The following is a 15002-nucleotide window of genomic DNA, read 5'->3' on the forward strand; positions in this document are numbered from 1 at the left end:
GAGAGGGAAAACATTAGAGCAGCAGAGACAGGGAAAACATTAGAGCTGCAGAGACAGGGAAAACATTAGAACAGCAGAGACAGGGAAAACATTAGAGCAGCAGAGACAGGGAAAACAGGGAAAATATTAGAGCTGCAGAGAGAGGGAAAACAGGGAAACATTAGAGCTGCAGAGACAGGGAAAACAGTAGAACAGCAGAGACAGGGAAAACATTAGAGCAGCAGAGACAGGGAAAACAGGGAAAATATTAGAGCTGCAGAGAGAGGGAAAACAGGGAAACATTAGAGCTGCAGAGACAGGGAAAACAGGGAAACATTAGAGCTGCAGAGACAGGGAAAACAGTAGAACAGCAGAGACAGGGAAAAAAGGGAAACATTAGAGCTGCAGAGACAGGGAAAACAGTAGAACAGCAGAGACAGGGAAAACAGTAGAACAGCAGAGAGAGGGAAAAAAGGGAAACATTAGAGCAGCAGAGAGAGGGAAAACATTAGAGCTGCAGAGACAGGGAAAACAGTAGAACAGCAGAGACAGGGAAAACAGTAGAACAGCAGAGACAGGGAAAAAAGGGAAACATTAGAGCAGCAGAGAGAGGGAAAACATTAGAGCTGCAGAGACAGGGAAAACAGTAGAACAGCAGAGACAGGGAAAACAGGGAAACATTAGAGCAGCAGAGAGAGAGAAAACAGTAGAACAGCAGTGCCAGGGAAAACAGGGAAAACATTAGAGCTGCAGAGACAGGGAAAACATTAGAACAGCAGAGACAGGGAAAACAGTAGAACAGCAGAGACAGGGAAAACATTAGAGCTGCAGAGACAGGGAAAACATTAGAGCTGCAGAGACAGGGAAAACAGTAGAACAGCAGAGACAGGGAAAACAGTAGAACAGCAGAGACAGGGAAAACATTAGAGCTGCAGAGACAGATAGAGCTGCAGAGACAGGGAAAACAGTAGAACAGCAGAGACAGGGAAAACATTAGAGCAGCAGAGACAGGGAAAACATTAGAACAGCAGAGACAGGGAAAACATTAGAGCAGCAGAGACAGGGAAAACATTAGAACAGCAGAGACAGGGAAAACATTAGAGCAGCAGAGAGAGGGAAAACATTTGAACAGCAGAGACAGGGAAAACAGGGAAAACATTAGAGCAACAGAGAAAGGGAAATCAGGGAAAAGATTAGAGCAGAATTGTGTCCTATTGAGTTTTATGAAACGGGAGAGTAACTTCTGATGATCTAGATGGAATGAGAGTCATACTTCTAAACCATTTATCTAAACCATACATCTAAACCATACATCTAAACCATACATCTAAACCATACTTCTAAACCATACTTCTAAACCATACATCTAAACCGTATATCTAAACCATACTTCTAAACCATTCATATAAACCATACTTCTAAACCATTCATCTAAACCATTTATCTAAACCATACTTCTAAACCATTCATCTAAACCATTCATCTAAACCATTTATCTAAACCATACATCTAAACCATTTATCTAAACCATACATCTAAACCATACATCTAAACCATTCATGTAAACCATACTTCTAAACCATACTTCTAAACCATTTCTCTAAACCATTCATCTAAACCATACTTCTAAACCATTCATCTAAACCATACTTCTAAACCATACTTCTAAACCATTCATCTAAACCATACATCTAAACCATACTTCTAAACCATACATCTAAACCATTTATCTAAACCATACATCTAAACCATACATCTAAACCATTAATCTAAACCATACTTCTAAACCATTCATCTAAACCACATATGTCAGAGTCAAGGCCCGCGGGCCACATCCGGCCCGCAAGAAGGTTTTTACGGCCCCTGGGATGATCTTGATTTATTATTAGAACCGGCCCGCAGCAAGCCGGCAGCCCGCAGATCTTTTACACGCACCAATACTACATTTCCCACAATGCAAAGGTGACGCACCGAGCAGTAGGCTGCTTCATTTCAATATTTATTGGCACAGCAGTCGTCAGCATCACAGTAAAATTAACTTTCAGATACCCATCAAAAATGGCAAAACGGAAGGTGGATACTGAGAACCGGGGGTTTCAAACAAGGTGGGAGTCGGAGTATATGTTCACGAAGGTAGCTGGAAAACCTGTGTGTCTTCTGTGTGGAGAAAGTGTGGCGGTACTGAAAGAGTATAATCTGAGACGACATTATGAAACGAAACACGCGGACAAAAACAAGAATATGGACATGGAACAAAGGCTACAAAAGGCAGAGGAATTAAAACGAGGCCTCAAATCTCGACAGGCTCTGTTCAAAAAAGCCAAATCACAAGGCCAGGCTGCTGTCAAGGCCAGTTTTATTTTGGCAGAAGAGATCGCTAAATCAGCCCGGCCATTTACGGAGGGGGATTTCATCAAAACTGCATGATTAAAGTTTGTGACGAAGTTTGCCCAGAAAAAGGCAACTCTTTTTAAATGTGAGTCTGAGCAGAAACACCATTGCCGAGAGAGTAGACCAGTTGTCCATCAATCTAAAAGAGCAGCTTGTGAAAAAGGGAAAAGATTTTATTGCATATTCCTTGGCTGTGGATGAGAGCACCGACATTTCTGACATTGCCCAGTTGTCAATTTTCATCCGCGGAGTGGACTCCAACCTAAGCGTGACAGAGGAGTTTTTGGCTTTACGTCCTATGCATGGCACAACTACGGGGCATGATTTGTATGAAGAGGTGTCAAGATGTGTAAATGAGATGGAGCTGCCTTGGGAAAAACTCGTGGGTTTGACAACCGACGGAGCACCTGCGATGTGTGGACACAGGAGCGGACTGGTGGCGAAGATACGGGAAAAGATGCAAGAGGAAAACGCGACAGGTGAGCTGACAGCTTATCATTGTATCATACACCAGGAAGCGTTGTGCGGTAAAGCCTTGAAAATGGAGCATGTAATGAGCATCATCACGCGCACAGTTAACTTTATCAGAGCCAAAGGTTTGAATCACCGCCAGTTCAAGGCATTTCTGACGGAGTTAGAAACGGAGCATGGTGATTTGCCTTATCACACAGAGGTGCGATGGCTAAGCCAGGGAAAGGTGCTTCAAAGATGTTTCGAGCTTCGTGAGGAGATTTGTCTGTTCTTGGACAGCAAAGGGAAAGACACAACACAACTCCGAGACGAAATGTTTCTGTGTGAAATGGCTTTTCTGTGTGACATTACGAGTCATCTGAATGCAATAAACTTGCAGCTGCAGGGTCGGGATCGTGTCATCTCTGATATGTACAGTACAGTGAAGGCATTTAAAACCAAACTGACTCTGTGGGAGACGCAGATGCGGAAAGAAAATTTGAGCCACTTTCCCAGCTGCCAGACCATGAAAGAGAAGCTCTCTACCAGTGCGTTCCCGAGCACACAGTTGGCTGATAAAATAGGTATGCTTGCCGCTGACTTTCGACGCCGATTTGCTGACTTTGAAGCACAAAAAGCAGGTTGGAACTGCTCGGTAACCCATTTGCTGTTGACGTGGAAAGCTCACCACCAAACCTCCAAATGGAGTTGATTGACCTCCAATGCAATGATGCACTGAGGGCAAAATATGCGGCAGTGGGTGCTGCGGAGTTCGCCCGTTTCCTCCCGGCACAATGCCCCAGCTGCGCATCCAGGCTGCTCAAACGTTGTCTATGTTTGGCAGCACATACCTGTGTGAACAACTGTTTTCTTTGATGAACCTGAACAAAACATCACACAGAAGTCGACTTACTGCTGAACACCTCCACTCAATTCTGAGGATTTCTTCAGCTCAGAGCCTTACCCCCGAACATTGATGAACTTGTGGAAAAGATGGGACACCACCAAGTATCACCCTCAACCTCAAACAAGTGAACATTACTGTGCAATCACATATTTAGAGTTTTTACTCAGTTCAAGTTTAAAAGTTAAAATGTAATATTTGTTTTCACTGCATGTTACTTCTCCTTAAACAAAGTGTTGTTTTTGATTAATAGATTTTTGCACTTTATTTTTTTGTATTTCAATCCAATTATATTTTTTAAATATTTCAGTTGAGTGGATGATAGAAAATTGCTATTATTGTTTTTTCTTTGAAGTAAATTTAGCCCACTTTTGCTAAAATAGAAAATATAGTCTACTGATGGTGCCTTGAATACCGGTTTCTTTCATTTAATGTTCATGTTATGGGGATATTTATATAAAGGAAATTTGTCTTTTGTGTCTGTTGAAAATTAATGATTACTGACAGAGCCATAAGAAAATATTGCTTTATTTATCTGATCATATTGTAATATATTTGTTAGGTTTTCAGTAGGTTCAATTAGGTTCACTAGACTATATGCGTCATTTAAAAAATTTTCAATGAACATTCGAACAGTCCGGCCCTCGTCTTGTAGCTGATTTTTTTATTTGGCCCTCCGTCCATTTGACTTTGACACCCCTGATCTAAACCATACTTCTAAACCGTTCATCTAAACCATACTTCTAAACCATTTATCTAAACCATACATCTAAACCATACATCTAAACCATTCATCTAAACCATACTTCTAAAGCATTTATCTAAACCATACATCTAAACCATACATCTAAACCATTCATCTAAACCATAATTCTAAACCATTTATCTAAACCATACATCTAAACCATTTATCTAAACCATACATCTAAACCATACATCTAAACCATTCATCTAAAGCATTCATCTAAACCATACTTCTAAACCATTCATCTAAACCATTTATCTAAACCATACTTCTAAACCATTCATCTAAACCATTCATCTAAACCATTTATCTAAACCATACATCTAAACCATACATCTAAACCATTTATCTAAACCATACATCTAAACCATACATCTAAACCATTCATGTAAACCATACTTCTAAACCATTAATCTAAACCATACATCTAAACCATTCATCTAAACCATACTTCTAAACCATTCATCTAAACCATTCATCTAAACCATACATCTAAACCATTCATCTAAACCATACTTCTAAACCATTTATCTAAACCATACATCTAAACCATTCATCTAAACCATAATTCTAAACCATACATCTAAACCATTCATCTATCTAAAGCCAGGAATCAGTCTAAAAGAGCAGCTTGAAAGGGGAAAGATTTTATACTTCTAAACCATTTATCTAAACCATACTTCTAAACCATTTATCTAAACCATACATCTAAACCATTTATCTAAACCATACTTCTAAACCATTTATCGAAACCATACATCTAAACCATACTTCTAAACCATTTATCTAAACCATACTTCTAAACCATAATTCTTAACCATACTTCTAAACCATTTCTCTAAACCATTTATCTAAACCATACTTCTAAACCATTCATCTAAACCATACTTCTAAACCGTTCATCTAAACCATACTTCTAAACCATTTATCTAAACCATACATCTAAACCATACATCTAAACCATTCATCTAAACCATACTTCTAAAGCATTCATCTAAACCATACTTCTAAACCATTCATATAAACCATACTTCTAAACCATTCATCTAAACCATTTATCTAAACCATACTTCTAAACCATTCATCTAAACCATTCATCTAAACCATTTATCTAAACCATACATCTAAACCATACATCTAAACCATTTATCTAAACCATACATCTAAACCATACATCTAAACCATTCATGTAAACCATACTTCTAAACCATTTATCTAAACCATACATCTAAACCATACATCTAAACCATACATCTAAACCATACTTCTAAACCATACTTCTAAACCATTTCTCTAAACCATTCATCTAAACCATACTTCTAAACCATTCATCTAAACCATACTTCTAAACCATACTTCTAAACCATTCATCTAAACCATACATCTAAACCATACTTCTAAACCAGTCATCTAAACTATTTATCTAAACCATACTTCTAAGCCATTCATCTAAACCATTTATCTAAACCATACATCTAAACCATACATCTAAACCATTCATCTAAACCATACTTCTAAACCATTCATCTAAACCATACTTCTAAACCATTTATCTAAACCATACTTCTAAACCATTTATCTAAACCATACATCTAAACCATTTATCTAAACCATACATCTAAACCATACTTCTAAACCATACATCGAAACCATACATCTAAACCATTCATCTAAACCATACATCTAAACCATTCATCTAAACCATACTTCTAAACCATTCATCTAAACCATTCATCTAAACCATACATCTAAACCATTCATCTAAACCATACTTCTAAACCATTTATCTAAACCATACATCTAAACCATTCATCTAAACCATAATTCTAAACCATTTATCTAAACCATACATCTAAACCATACATCTAAACCATTCATCTAAACCATTCATCTAAACCATTTATCTAAACCATACTTCTAAACTATTCATCTAAACCATACTTCTAAACCATACTTCTAAACCATACTTCTAAACCATTCATCTAAACCATAATTCTAAACCATTTATCTAAACCATACATCTAAACCATTTATCTAAACCATACATCTAAACCATACATCTAAACCATTCATCTAAAGCATTCATCTAAACCATACTTCTAAACCATTCATCTAAACCATTTATCTAAACCATACTTCTAAACCATTCATCTAAACCATTCATCTAAACCATTTATCTAAACCATACATCTAAACCATACATCTAAACCATTTATCTAAACCATACATCTAAACCATACATCTAAACCATTCATGTAAACCATACTTCTAAACCATTAATCTAAACCATACATCTAAACCATTCATCTAAACCATACTTCTAAACCATTCATCTAAACCATTCATCTAAACCATACATCTAAACCATTCATCTAAACCATACTTCTAAACCATTTATCTAAACCATACATCTAAACCATTCATCTAAACCATAATTCTAAACCATACATCTAAACCATTCATCTAAACCATACTTCTAAACCATTTATCTAAACCATACTTCTAAACCATTTATCTAAACCATACATCTAAACCATTTATCTAAACCATACTTCTAAACCATTTATCGAAACCATACATCTAAACCATACTTCTAAACCATTTATCTAAACCATACTTCTAAACCATAATTCTTAACCATACTTCTAAACCATTTCTCTAAACCATTTATCTAAACCATACTTCTAAACCATTCATCTAAACCATACTTCTAAACCGTTCATCTAAACCATACTTCTAAACCATTTATCTAAACCATACATCTAAACCATACATCTAAACCATTCATCTAAACCATACTTCTAAAGCATTCATCTAAACCATACTTCTAAACCATTCATATAAACCATACTTCTAAACCATTCATCTAAACCATTTATCTAAACCATACTTCTAAACCATTCATCTAAACCATTCATCTAAACCATTTATCTAAACCATACATCTAAACCATACATCTAAACCATTTATCTAAACCATACATCTAAACCATACATCTAAACCATTCATGTAAACCATACTTCTAAACCATTTATCTAAACCATACATCTAAACCATACATCTAAACCATACATCTAAACCATACTTCTAAACCATACTTCTAAACCATTTCTCTAAACCATTCATCTAAACCATACTTCTAAACCATTCATCTAAACCATACTTCTAAACCATACTTCTAAACCATTCATCTAAACCATACATCTAAACCATACTTCTAAACCAGTCATCTAAACTATTTATCTAAACCATACTTCTAAGCCATTCATCTAAACCATTTATCTAAACCATACATCTAAACCATACATCTAAACCATTCATCTAAACCATACTTCTAAACCATTCATCTAAACCATACTTCTAAACCATTTATCTAAACCATACTTCTAAACCATTTATCTAAACCATACATCTAAACCATTTATCTAAACCATACATCTAAACCATACTTCTAAACCATACATCGAAACCATACATCTAAACCATTCATCTAAACCATACATCTAAACCATTCATCTAAACCATACTTCTAAACCATTCATCTAAACCATTCATCTAAACCATACATCTAAACCATTCATCTAAACCATACTTCTAAACCATTTATCTAAACCATACATCTAAACCATTCATCTAAACCATAATTCTAAACCATTTATCTAAACCATACATCTAAACCATACATCTAAACCATTCATCTAAACCATTCATCTAAACCATTTATCTAAACCATACTTCTAAACTATTCATCTAAACCATACTTCTAAACCATACTTCTAAACCATACTTCTAAACCATTCATCTAAACCATACTTCTAAACCATTTATCTAAACCATACTTATAAACCATACTTATAAACCATTCATCTAAACCATACTTCTAAACCATAAATCTAAACCATACATCTAAACCATACATCTAAACCATTCATCTAAACCATACTTCTAAACCATTCATCTAAAGCATTCATCTAAACCATACTTCTAAACCATTCATCTAAACCATACATCTAAACCATACCAGAACAGGGCTCCGGGCAGCCGAGCGGAAATGGAGGAAAACTCGCCTCCCTGCGGACCTGACATCCTTTCACTCCCTCCTCTCTACATTTTCCTCTTCTCTCTCTGCTGCTAAAGCCACTTTCTACCACTCTAAATTCCAAGCATCTGCCTCTAACCCTAGGAAGCTCTTTGCAACCTTCTCCTCCCTCCTGAATCCTCCCCCCCCTCCTCCCTCTCTGCAGATGACTTCGTCAACCATTTTGAAAAGAAGGTCGACGACATCCGATCCTCGTTTGCTAAGTCAAACGACACCGCTGGTTCTGCTCACACTGCCCTACCCTGTGCTCTGACCTCTTTCTCCCCTCTCTCTCCAGATTAAATCTCGCGTCTTGTGACGGCCGGCCGCCCAACAACCTGCCCGCTTGACCCTATCCCCTCCTCTCTTCTCCAGACCATTTCCGGAGACCTTCTCCCTGACCTCACCTCGCTCATCAACTCATCCCTGACCGCTGGCTACGTCCCTTCCGTCTTCAAGAGAGCGAGAGTTGCACCCCTTCTGAAAAAACCTACACTCGATCCCTCCGATGTCAACAACTACAGACCAGTATCCCTTCTTTCTTTTCTCTCCAAAACTCTTGAACGTGCCGTCCTTGGCCAGCTCTCCCGCTATCTCTCTCAGAATGACCTTCTTGATCCAAATCAGTCAGGTTTCAAGACTAGTCATTCAACTGAGACTGCTCTTCTCTGTATCACGGAGGCGCTCCGCACTGCTAAAGCTAACTCTCTCTCCTCTGCTCTCATCCTTCTAGACCTATCGGCTGCCTTCGATACTGTGAACCATCAGATCCTCCTCTCCACCCTCTCCGAGTTGGGCATCTCCGGCGCAGCCCACGCTTGGATTGCGTCCTACCTGACAGGTCGCTCCTACCAGGTGGCGTGGCGAGAATCCGTCTCCACACCACGTGCTCTCACCACTGGTGTCCCCCAGGGCTCTGTTCTAGGCCCTCTCCTAATCTCGCTATACACAAAGTCACTTGGCTCTGTCATAACCTCACATGGTCTCTCCTATCATTGCTATGCAGACGACACACAATTAATCTTCTCCTTTCCCCCTTCTGATGACCAGGTGGCGAATCGCATCTCTGCATGTCTGGCAGACATATCAGTGTGGATGACGGATCACCACCTCAAGCTGAACCTCGGCAAGACGGAGCTGCTCTTCCTCCCGGGGAAGGACTGCCCGTTCCATGATCTCGCCATCACGGTTGACAACTCCATTGTGTCCTCCTCCCAGAGCGCTAAGAACCTTGGCGTGATCCTGGACAACACCCTGTCGTTCTCAACTAACATCAAGGCGGTGGCCCGTTCCTGTAGGTTCATGCTCTACAACATCCGCAGAGTACGACCCTGCCTCACACAGGAAGCGGCGCAGGTCCTAATCCAGGCACTCGTCATCTCCCGTCTGGATTACTGCAACTCGCTGTTGGCTGGGCTCCCTGCCTGTGCCATTAAACCCCTACAACTCATCCAGAACGCCGCAGCCCGTCTGGTGTTCAACCTTCCCAAGTTCTCTCACGTCACCCCGCTCCTCCGCTCTCTCCACTGGCTTCCAGTTGAAGCTCGCATCCGCTACAAGACCATGGTGCTTGCCTACGGAGCTGTGAGGGGAACGGCACCTCAGTACCTCCAGGCTCTGATCAGGCCCTACACCCAAACAAGGGCACTGCGTTCATCCACCTCTGGCCTGCTCGCCTCCCTACCACTGAGGAAGTACAGTTCCCGCTCAGCCCAGTCAAAACTGTTCACTGCTCTGGCCCCCCAATGGTGGAACAAACTCCCTCACGACGCCAGGACAGCGGAGTCAATCACCACCTTCCGGAGACACCTGAAACCCCACCTCTCTAAGGAATACCTAGGATAGGATAAAGTAATCCCTCTCACCCCCCTTAAAAGATTTAGATGCACTACTGTTCCACTGGATGTCATAAGGTGAATGCACCAATTTGTAAGTCGCTCTGGATAAGAGCGTCTGCTAAATGACTTAAATGTAAATGTACTTCTAAACCATACTTCTAAACCATTCATCTAAACCATACTTCTAAACCATTCTTATAAACCATTCATCTAAACCATACTTCTAAACCATACTTCTAAACCATTCATCTAAACCATACATGTAAACTATTCATCTAAACCATACGTCTAAACCATTTATCGAAACCATACATCTAAACCATACTTCTAAACCATTTATCTAAACCATACTTATAAACCATACTTATAAACCATTCATCTAAACCATACTTCTAAACCATAAATCTAAACCATACATCTAAACCATACATCTAAACCATTCATCTAAACCATACTTCTAAACCATTCATCTAAACCATACTTCTAAACCATTTATCTAAACCATACTTCTTAACCATACTTCTAAACCATACTTCTAAACCATACGTCTAAACCATTTATCGAAACCATACATCTAAACCATACTTCTAAACCATTTATCTAAACCATACTTATAAACCATACTTATAAACCATTCATCTAAACCATACTTCTAAACCATAAATCTAAACCATTAATCTAAACAATAATTCTAAACCATTTATCTAAACCATACATCTAAACCATTCATCTAAACCATACATCTAAACCATTCATCTAAACCATACTTCTAAACCATTCATCTAAACCATACTTCTAGACCATTTATCTAAACCATACTTCTAAACCATTTATCTAAACCATACATCTAAACCATTTATCTAAACCATACATCTAAACCATACATCTAAACCATTCATCTAAACCATACTTCTAAACCATTTATCTAAACCATACATCTAAACCATTCATCTAAACAATAATTCTAAACCATTTATCTAAACCATACATCTAAACCATTCATCTAAACCATACATCTAAACCATTCATCTAAACCATACTTCTAAACCATTTATCTAAACCATACTTCTAAACTATTCATCTAAACCATACTTCTAAACCATACTTCTAAACCATACTTCTAAACCATTCATCTAAACCATACTTCTAAACCATTTATCTAAACCATACTTCTAAACCATACTTCTAAACCATACTTCTAAACCATTCATCTAAACCATACTTCTAAACCATTTATCTAAACCATACATCGAAACCATACTTCTAAACTATTAGTCTAAACCATACTTCTTAACCATACTTCTAAACCATACTTCTAAACCATACGTCTAAACCATTTATCGAAACCATACATCTAAACTATACTTCTAAACCATTTATCTAAACCATACTTATAAACCATACTTATAAACCATTAATCTAAACCATACTTCTAAACCATTCATCTAAACCATACTTCTAAACCATACCTCTAAACCATTCATCTAAACCATTTATCTAAACCATACATCTAAACCATACATCTAAACCATTGATCTAAACCATACATCTAAACCATACATCTAAACCATACATCTAAACCATTGATCTAAACCATACATCTAAACCATACATCTAAACCATTGATCTAAACCATACATCTAAACCATACATCTAAACCATACATCTAAACCATTGATCTAAACCATACATCTAAACCATTGATCTAAACCATACATCTAAACCATACTTCTAAACCATTCATCTAAACCATACTTCTAAACCATTCATCTAAACCATACTTCTAAACCATACTTCTAAACCATTCATCTAAACCATACATCTAAACCATACTTCTAAACCATTAATCTAAACCATACATGTAAACTATTCATCTAAACCATACTTCTAAACCATTTATCTAAACCATACATCTACACCATACTTCTAAACCATGTATCTAAACCATTCATCTAAACCATACTTCTAAACCATTCATCTAAACCATACTTCTAAACCATACTTCTAAACCATTCATCTAAACCATACTTCTAAACCATTCATCTAAACCATACTTCTAAACCATTCATCTAAACCATACTTCTAAACCATACTTCTAAACCATTCATCTAAACCATACATCTAAACCATACTTCTAAACCATACATCTAAACCATACTTCTAAACCAGTCATCTAAACTATTTATCTAAACCATACTTCTAAGCCATTCATCTAAACCATTTATCTAAACCATACATCTAAACCCTACTTCTAAACCATTCATCTAAACCATGTATCTAAACCATACATCTAAACCATACATCTAAACCATTTATCTAAACCATACATCTAAACCATACATCTAAATCATATATCTAAACCATTCATCTAAACCATACTTCTAAACCATTCATCTAAACCATACATCTAAACCATACTTCTAAACGATTAATCTAAACCATACTTCTTAACCATACTTCTAAACCATACTTCTAAACCATACGTCTAAACCATTTATCTAAACCTTACATCTAAACCATTCATCTAAACCATACATCTAAACCATTAATCTAAACCATACTTCTAAACCATTTATCTAAACCATACATCTAAACCGTTCATCTAAACCATACTTCTAAACCATTTATCTAAACCATACTTCTAAACCATAATTCTAAACCATACTTCTAAACCATACATCTAAACCATTCATCTAAACCATAATTCTAAACCATTTATCTAAACCATACATCTAAACCATTCATCGAAACCATACATCTAAACCATTCATCTAAACCATACTTCTAAACCATACATCGAAACCATACTTCTAAACCATTTATCTAAACCATACATCTAAACCATTCATCTAAACAATAATTCTAAACCATTTATCTAAACCATACATCTAAACCATTCATCTAAACCATACATCTAAACCATTCATCTACACCATACTTCTAAACCACGTATCTAAACCATTCATTTAAACCATACTTCTAAACCATACTTCTAAACCATACTTCTAAACCATTCATCTAAACCATACATCTAAACCATACTTCTAAACCATACATCTAAACCATACTTCTAAACCATTCATCTAAACTATTTATCTAAACCATACTTCTAAACCAGTCATCTAAACCATACATGTAAACCATTCATCTAAACCATACTTCTAAACCATACTTCTAAACCATTAATCTAAACCATACTTCTAAACCATTCATCTAAACCATACTTCTAAACCATGTATCTAAACCATACATCTAAACCATTTATCTAAACCATACTTCTAAGTGGTAAATGGTAAATAATAACAAACTGTTTGGCCAGGGAGGCGGACAGAAACAACTTCAGCACTGAAAATAAGCAGAAAATAAACCCCTGGCAGAAAGAGAGGGCTGTGCAGTGTGACTGTGTGTTCCAGCTGTATTTGTCTTGATTTGATAGTTAAATCGGATCTGGTAATGGTGTTTGAGCTGTGTGTGTTAGTTAGGCCTGCTTGGTGTGATCTAAGAAGTGGGGAGCGAGGGGGAGAGGAGGAGGGGGAGGAGGGAGCGAGGGGGAGAGGGGGAGGATGAAGCGAGGGTGAGAGGAGGAGGGGGAGGAGGGAGCGAGAAGGAGGGGGAGGAGGGAGCGAGGGCGAGAGGAGGAGGGAGCGAGGGGGAGAGGAGGAGGGGGAGGAGGAGGGAGCGAGGGGGAGAGGAGGAGGGGGAGGAGGGAGCGAGGGGGAGAGGAGGAGGGGGGGGAGGGAGCGAGGGGGACAGGAGGAGGGGGAGGAGGGAGCGAGGGGAGAGAGGGAGGGGGGAGCGAGGGGGACAGGAGGAGGGGGAGCGAGGGGGACAGGAGGAGGGGGGAGGAGGGAGCGAGAGAGAGAAGGACTTAACAAATTCTCAGACTTAACAAATTCTCAGGAAAGTGCTTGAACAGGAGCGAACACACACACACACACACACACACACACACACACACACACACACACACACACACACACACACACACACACAGAGAAATGGGTTCAGGGGCCCTGGTACCTCACGGCTGAACCACAACCACAGAGGCCCAGAGAGAGCAAGGGTCAAGGTCTTTACAAGGAACCAAACTCCTGCTTTGAAATATAAACACTCACACACACACACACACGCACACACACACACATTCTCTCTCTTCTCTCTCTCTTTAAAAGTTTGCAGTGCTGACTGGGGATTGCCTGAATTCGGTTCAATTCACAGCAATTACAGGATGGTTCAGGAAATAAACCGCTCATACTGCTCTTATACACACCAGTTGGTGAGACTCTAAGGCTCTGCTGTTGCTGGAGAAAATAATCTGAGAGAATCTGGTGAGGCATTGACATCAACTCATTGGAACATAAAGTAAGAAAAATTGAATTAGAAGGGTTGTGAAACACACACACACACACACACACACACACACACACACACACACACACACACACACACACACACACACACACACACACACACACACACACACACACACACACACACACACACACATACACACAGAAACAGAAACACAAGAGAAGAAAACAGGCAGTCCAAAGTGTGCGTGTATGTAAGTGTGTGCATGCAAGACTGTTTGTGTGTGTGTGTGTGTGTGTGTGTGTG

The sequence above is a fragment of the Oncorhynchus nerka genome, linkage group LG18 (assembly GCF_034236695.1).
Source record: "Oncorhynchus nerka isolate Pitt River linkage group LG18, Oner_Uvic_2.0, whole genome shotgun sequence".
Classification (NCBI taxonomy): domain Eukaryota; kingdom Metazoa; phylum Chordata; class Actinopteri; order Salmoniformes; family Salmonidae; genus Oncorhynchus; species Oncorhynchus nerka.